Source organism: Anoplophora glabripennis, unplaced genomic scaffold (genome assembly GCF_000390285.2).
Source record: "Anoplophora glabripennis isolate ALB-LARVAE unplaced genomic scaffold, Agla_2.0 scaffold1641, whole genome shotgun sequence".
Taxonomy (NCBI): domain Eukaryota; kingdom Metazoa; phylum Arthropoda; class Insecta; order Coleoptera; family Cerambycidae; genus Anoplophora; species Anoplophora glabripennis.
Window position 1 is genome coordinate 657 of NW_019417793.1, and position 8,409 is coordinate 9,065.

General features: G+C 35.5%; 1 protein-coding gene across 2 annotated transcripts in view; it reads left to right on the plus strand.

The window, feature by feature from the left end:
* The first annotated feature begins 1,330 nt into the window (after positions 1-1,330).
* Positions 1,331-8,409, plus strand: part of LOC108916612 (E3 ubiquitin-protein ligase SIAH1) — a 42,780-nt gene continuing 35,701 nt past the window's right edge. Inside the window, exons 1-2 of one of the 2 annotated variants that reach the window (XM_018722907.2) lie at positions 1,331-1,380; positions 1,431-1,682. The gene's annotated coding sequence lies outside the window, so the exon portion shown is untranslated. Of the gene's footprint in view, positions 1,683-8,409 lie in introns of both variants that reach the window. The other variant, XM_018722908.2, reaches the window with a different exon arrangement.

Sequence of the window (8,409 nt, forward strand, 5' to 3'; positions counted from 1 at the left end):
CTCCTTAGACCAACTTGAAACCTGGTGCAACAGGTGGAAAGTCAAAATTAATCCCAACAAAAGTTCGGCTATCCTTTTTACCAAACGAAAAATCCCACAAAACCTCGACAGACTGACACTATCCCAGGAACCTATCTCCTGGAATCGACAAACACGATACCTGGGCGTGACGATGGACCAGCGTCTCACGTGGAAACCGCACATCGTGGAGACGGTGGCGCGAGCGAAGACCACCAGGGCTAGGCTCTATCCCTTACTCAAAGGTGGAAACACCCTCAGTTTAAGGAATAAGCGAACGCTTTTATCAAGGTGGTACTTCAACCGCAGCTAACCTGCCTCCACGGCGTGGGGTCACGCGGCAAAAAGCCACTTAAAGTCACTACAGGCTGTGGAAAACATAGCCCTCCGCACGTTCACCGACGCGCCCTCTGGTACGTAAGAAACACTGACATATTACGAGACTTAACAATACACAAACGCTACATAGACAGTAAGACAAAACGCGGAGAAACGGTTTGACGTAGCCGCTAGACATGACAATCCCCTCCTCAGGCAAGCCGTTGACTACGTACCCGATATGACCGACAAACACAAAAGACCTAGATACCAACTTTTTGACCCTGGGTGACCACCCAAACGACATCCCCCCCCCTGACCGCTAACCTTTTCTGTTTCAGAGACCGCCAGGATCAAGAAACGAAGACAACGACACACAAACACATACACACCCTCCTTACCCCTCCCCTCCGCGCTAACCTAAGGGCCATCTTAGCAAAGCGCATCCCAGGCTGCATAGCCGCACTACTCTACCCACCCATACCACACATAAACATGACACCACCCCCGGAGTTTACACAGACGAGCCGGCGAAGCAAGAAGAGCGCCAGAAGAAAGGGCCCTAGCCGGCGGGGCCCAGCCTGGACAAAATGAGGTCCCACAAAGCGCTGCACCGGCCGCATTTGCGGTCGGGGGGTAGACGACGGATGGGGCTCACCTACGAAGGCTGTCCAGGCCTACACGAGATGAGGCAGGATAAAGAGGGATAATCCCCCTCGATCTCAAATCATAGAATCCAATTCCTAGCCATAGAATAATGGCACGTATCTCGGTTGCTTGTTCTCGCGGTCATAAAAATTAAAATATGACAATATATCCTTTGAAATTAGCTCGTATATACATATTCAGTAAAAAATTTACAATTTTTACCCTTAAATGTTTGATAAATCTATTCTACAATTTTCAGTACTTGATCTTTTTGCACCTTGTCAGTTACACCAAATTAATACCGAACAAACCTTCTATATGAATCCATTTCACAATTTCAATTTCACTATTTCACATTTTGCTCACACATTTTCTTAAAGCTGACTGACATTTGTGGTAATGTGGTTGTGTTTTGTGTTATTAAAGTGAAAAAGTTATTTTTTTAGTAAATCATGAATATTTTATATATGGTTGGAAATGGTCAGTCATTATGAATTGCAGGACTTGCGTTATCCGCAGGCGAAAAATGAAATTTCGTACTGTCGGCATTGACTTATAATTTGCAATAATTTTGATATACGAAGATAGGTATTAAAATAAACAATGTAAAAGTAAACATGATAAACTCAATAATAAATGTGATTAAAAGAATAAATAATGGTTACTACTAATGATCAGCTGTAATATTCATTTATAAGGTTTGTATACTTTATTATTTTTCAGTTTAAATACTTTCTGTTGTACAGTTTCTAATTAAAAGTAAATATAATGGTTCTAGAAAAAGTTTAAGGTATAACATGGATATTCATGTACACTTAAAAAGTAGTGGAAGAATATAAAGGAATATTTATTGTATATAGTTAAATTTTTTTTTATAAACGATTTATCCATAAAATCTCGTAGTGTGTAAAATATATTTATATTTACTTCTTTTTTTGTATTCAAAATTCTTCCATTTATACAGCGTGTGGATAGATGAAACGACTTGTAACTTACAAAAAATGTTGGTGTTAAAAAACGGATTTTAATTCAGCTGTCTGTTTGTGAAACAAAAGTTGCTATGATTTACAATTCAGTAGACGTTGAATATTTAGAATATTTCATGCACTAGTCAAGTACCATTTCTGTATTAGAAAAAGGACAAAATATTAAAAACAAGCAAAATGTCAAAGTAGGTCTAGAATATTAAAACTTTGTATACATATTTATTCCTTAATAAAATTCTGTGGTATCTCAAACAGAAAGAGCATTTAACTAATGAAAAATCCCAAATGAAGCAAAAAATCTTGGTAGCAAGTAGGCATAGGAGGCACTTGCCTCCGTATGTATCAGTAGTTTCTGAAATGGCGCCAAGTAGGTAAAATCGGAGGCGACTAGGTATCCTTGTAGCAGTACTCGCCTCCATTCGTACAATAGCACAATACGATTCCGAAATTTGGCAAACACTTTCAGAGGCTCATTGCTAACAATGATTGTAAGGAAAAAGATATACATCTTAAAACGGATCCTTTTGGAGCTTTGGTATTCTCGATGATATAAAAATGACATTAAATATATATTGGATATGATGATACTTCTCAAATTTTAAAATTATTTTAAAGAGAGAACGTACAAGGATACCGATTGTCCTTGACGTCACTTATTTCAATTTTTTCGAACTTGTATATTATTGAACTTTTTAAAGCACAATTATATTTTCAATTATATTTTTTACAAATTTACAGTATTTCCAGAACTAAATAGTATAAAAATTGTTGTTTTTACTGTTCATTCAATAATAAAAAATGTTTGTACTCATTTTTTATTTATCCAATTTCAGTTAAAAAACTAGTACCTAAACATAAGCAACTCTTTGGGTGTTGAAAATAAATGTATAGTAGACTACTGGTAGCACTCATAAAAAAAAAAGTTGTCATAAGCATGGGTAGGAAAATACTTCCTTTGCAAAATACGGGGTATTTTAGTTTTTGAATATAATACTTAGGCAAATATATCTGAAGACGTTTAACCCAGATTAACCCGGCGTTGGCACGGTGGGGAAAAATTGCGCTATAGATACACTGTAGTATGTGATATCCCTATTTTCAAAAATTCTCAAAATAATTTTAAAATTAAGATATAGTAGAACCGATTCAAAGACAGTCGTTGCAAACGTGTATTCAGTATTAAACGCGCTAAAAAGAGATACAATGATGGTATAAATGTCTTCATAGTCTCAATCTGTCACATACGCCCGTTCCAATATTTTATGTTTATTAGATTGAAAGAAAATGGAGGACATTTGTTGGGTATTAATTTTAGACTATAGTTTGACTAGCGCATTTAAAAACGGAACTGACACTCAGATTAAAAATCTGACGGTTGTTTTGATCGCGTCTTTGTACTAACTGTTATATATATTTTCTGAGCATTGAAATATCAATTTTTTGGCAAATTTTCATATCCAGTAACGCCAGTATTAAAATTTGCCAGAAATCCAGATTTGGGAATTGTCGAGATGACATTTCAATTATATGAAAACAATGACTAATTTGACTAGGATTTTTCATCTTAGTTCATACGAATATTGCTTGTGACGCAATGGAAAAGATACAGCGGTTTTAGTATAATAACGTTTTGATGGTTTTTTACCACTAATAATATGGTCATATTAAGTAGAAAATAATTATAAATAAACCTTTATATTCAGAAAAAAATAAACTCTAGAAAGCTCACATTTTCATATATAAGAAAACATACTAAAACTAAAAATACAGAATAAAAATTAAAATGAGATTTTTTTGTAAACTGTCTGCTTTACGGCAAACATTAAATATTGAACCACACAAGAAGTCTCATGTGGAGGAAAAAATGAAACATTTTAAGGGCTATCAGAGGCCTGACATTCATTACAAATATGACTGCAGTGATTCATGCAGATGTAACTGTTGCATGAAGTACAAGTATAAAATGACTTCTGATCAGCCTTTCTGAGACACAAATAACATCTTCGTGAGACCTTTTGCCTTTTTACACCTGGTTCACCAAGTATCCCCTGAGGATCATTTCTTCCAGCAGCTTCAGAAATTTGTATTTTGTTTTTTTGACAAGAGATAAACCTAGTTCCTTTATAAACTTTCGGTGTGGAGTTTTAACAGTTTGATCGATATTATTACTTTTCCATATAATCATGGCATTTATGGCCGTAAAGTTGAATAAAACAAGGTGAAGGGCCACCTCCGACTATTTCTAGATACACAGATAATTCATAACTTCAGGTTTCTGCAATTCATTTGTTGCCGGATCTATCTTGTTGTCATGATGCAAAGTGGAGAGAAGAAGAATATTTTTTCCTTTCTTGGGAATGTTGGTCTGGAATCCAAACATGGAGCTTCTTCTCTACCTCGAACTGTAACCATCACTGGAGGTATTTTTTGTTTATTCTTCTTCAAAGTACAGACAGGGGTGACTTTGTATTCTTTCAGAAGTTTCATGAGGAGTGGATAGCTTGCGAATGAATTATCAAAGGTGATATTTCTATTGGAACTGGTTCTACGAGTCGCAAAACTATATCATCTGGCATGTTGCTCAGACAAAAAGGTAAATCCGGCTGTTTGCCTACATATACCTCCAAGTTGAAAATGTAAAAGGTTCTTGCGAAGCAAGTGCGAATACTTTGATGCCATATTTGGCCGGTTTGTTGCAAATGTATTGCCTGCATCCACAACGGCCGTTAAACGCCTCAAATTTTTCGTCAATTGTTATATATTGTGCTGGAGTGTAACATTCTTGGCAGTGGTGTACAAAATGATTGAATATGGCTCTATGGGTGCTAATTTATCAATACGACGTCTCTTGTTTCTAGTACCTGCAGAATCAAATCGAAAACATACAAGTAAAAACTGGAATCCTTTCAAAGGCATTGTAGATCTGAAAATATCTACCCCAATTCTGTCATTGGTCCACAAGTCTTCTAGATTTTGCCTTAATGAATGGAGGAGTCCAGCTAAATAGAGAAGTCCCCATACAACTTTCAATTCAACTGTGTCAGTTTCCATATCTTTATCAGTGTAATTCTGTGATTTATGATTTATCTTTTCATTTGTGTTTTTGACAATATTATCTAGCATAATAACGTCCAGAAAGAGGCTCCAACATTCCAACGGCGTCTTGGTTGCTTTTGCTATTCTCTTGGCACCAGGTAGTTATGTCACTATATTCACACTTCTAGTTCTTACAGCTTGATTTCCTGGAGACTGAACCCATTTAGTTTTTCCGTCTTTACCGCCATCGCCGGACATTTTTTGCTGATACACGTAGATCATTATCGTCTGCAGGCTGGTCATCACCAACAAGTTCATTACCGTTTGAACGTTGACCACCGTTTGCAAGTTGATCATAATCTGCAGGTTGGTAATAGCCTGTAGGTTCATCGTGCTCATTTTCGATTTCATCATATGGCTCAATCTCCTGTTCGGTATCTGAGTTGGACAAATGTTCACTCACATGGTCATGCCAGTCTCCATCCGATTCAGATCCCAAGCCTTTGAAAACGTGCAATAAATAATAAATGAGTAAATTAAGTTTTATATTCATTTTTTCTTTAATGAATTTACAAGAATTCAGACATTTAAAATTATAAATAAAAATTAATTATTATTAAATATGTTATTATTTACTTATTAAAAAAAACCATTCAGTCTCTTATACAATATTTGTTTCCATTTAAAAAAATAATTTAAGATTGCACCTCTACTACAAAAATTCTTTTTACTCTTACAAATTTTTTGAAAAATAACGGTTTTTGAGAAAATCGGGATTTTGCGAAACAGCGTCATTACTAATTGAATCGGACAAAAGTTTTAAGATTAGTAGGCTATGATTTCAGGTGTAATTTTTGATGTTTACAAAGACTGCGCATTACCACATACTATTCCATCGTCTTGGAAAATGCCTGCAAAATTTTCATTTTGTGAAAAAATGAACATGTTAATAGTACGCGAAGCACAAAGGCTCCATCTATCGCGCTGACTTCCACTATGCCATTCAAATGGCTACTACGGTGGAAGCGACCTGCTAAAATTTGCCAGGTACTTTATTGCACGAATGTCGCCTATAGAGGGCGAAACACAATGTAAGTCGTCAGTGCCGCGAAAAACAACTACTCCAAGGGCTATTTACCCCTACCGGCATTGAATTACATTCGCGACACCCAGTACAACAGCTAGGATCGCTCATGAACATGTTAATTTTGATTTTGTGAGGGTAATCGTCGACATAGTGTACAGGAGTACCGAGGAAGATTTTCTGATCGTTTGATTCCACACCGGGAGACCTTTGCTAATGTTGAGAAGAGGGCTCGAGAGACTGGATCATTTATAAACGCAAAAAACAACGTACAACTTTTAAGAAGTATTGAAAATGACCCTCATATCAGCACTAGGCGATTGTCTAGACAATTTAATATACCACATACCATGGTCCACCGAATTATAAGACGTAATCTGCTTCATCTTTATCATATCCAAAATATTCAACAATTGTTACTCCAAGATTTAGGCCAAAGACTAACTTTTTGTAATTTCATTTTACGTCAGGGTATTTCATGAGAAGAATCTGTTTACGGACGAGGCCTGTTTCACTCGCAGAGAAATCACAAATTTGCATAATTTCCGTGAATATTCGGATGAAAATCCTTGTCTTTTTCAAAATAAATTTAAAATAAACGTGTGGGCTGGTATTGTCGGACGTTATTTGGTTGGGCCAGTTATTCTACTAAACCGGCCGAATGGTGAAAGTTATTTATTTTTTTTTTTACGAAATACTCTACCTGGACTACTCGAGGATTTACCTTTGCAATTAAGACGTCAAATGTAGTTCATGCACCATGGTGCTCCACCGCATTTTAGTGCTAATGTCTGAGACCTCTTGAACCAGAAGTTCTCGAATAGATGGCTAGAACAAGGAAATAATCTTCCTTCTGAAAGGCCACCCAGATCACCAGATCTGAATAAATGTGATTTCTTTTTCTGATTAAAAATTGTTTTCTAGATTATTTGCAAGATTAAGAGAAAGCGCTACATTTAAAAAAAACGGTATTCATGGTAGACCTACAATGCGAACTGTTCGGTAACAAGAACAGGTACTAAATTTGGTAGAAGATGATCCAACAACGAATATCCGACAAATCTCCACAAACGTAAGGCTATGTAAAACTGCAGTTTCCACTATTCTTCAGGAACAACTATACCCATAACATTACACACCAGTGCATAATTTATTGCCTAATGACTTTTTACAAGAAGAAATTTTTGCCAATTCATCTTATGGAAAAATGCAGAAGATCCATATTTTATAAATAAAATTTTATTCACTTATGTGGCGACATTTACCTGTAAGGGTACATTTAAAAAAAATGGGTCACATGTAAACCGAAGAAAATCCAAATGAAAGCACTGTACGACACTTTCAGCATGAGTTTAAGTTCAGTATTTGGTTCGGAATAATTAACGATCATCTTGGGCCCTTTGAACTTCCTGCATCTTTAAACGGCCAAAATTATCTCACTTTCTACAATCTAATTTAATTGAACTATTAGAAGAAATTTCTTTGAACATGAGAGCTCACATGTGGTTTTTACATGATGGTGCCCCTGCTCATTATCCTCTAATAGTAAGAAACCATTATTTATTATTATTTATTATTTTATTTCCTCATCAATGGATAGGAAGAGGAAGTGAACACCCATGGTCGCAACTTAGTCTGGATCTAAATCCGCGTCATTCATTTTTCTGGTGTTATATTAACGCCATGGTTTATTGTGCTGCTTCTATCAATAATAGAGATGAACTGTGGCAAAGAATAGTTGCAGCTGTAAATGCTATCAGAAACCTGAACCTATCATTTTTCACTGTTCGGTGAAAAAATGTCGAATATGTTTTCAGTCAAATGCGGGGATTTCGAAAATAATCTTAACATAGTTAATGTTTAATTAATGTTCTTAGTTCTTCATTTTATTTTAGTTTTCTTAATTGTTTGATATGTTTTACAACTGTAATACCTGAAATATCATACGTAAACAGTATATTGTAAAATATTAAAATATTTTAATGTTCGTTAATGCTATTTAATTATAAAAAAATTATGTTTCTATAACACAATTGGTGAAGTTAATGAAGTTACGTTATCCACGAACTGCACTTCCTTGCTGACTTTAAACGCAGTTTTTTCAAAAACGGTGCTTCTCAGCGATATTCAACAAGTATACCTTTTATGCTGGAAAATCATTGAAAATTTGAAAAATGTTATTTCTGCTTTACGCAGTGGCATAACAATTATTTTTTAGAAAAGCGGTCTCAAAAATATAGTTTACATGCCACAGGTTTTTTGTATTCACGTGAAATCGCAGCAAATGATGTAGGTCCCCGTTAAAACTTATATATATAT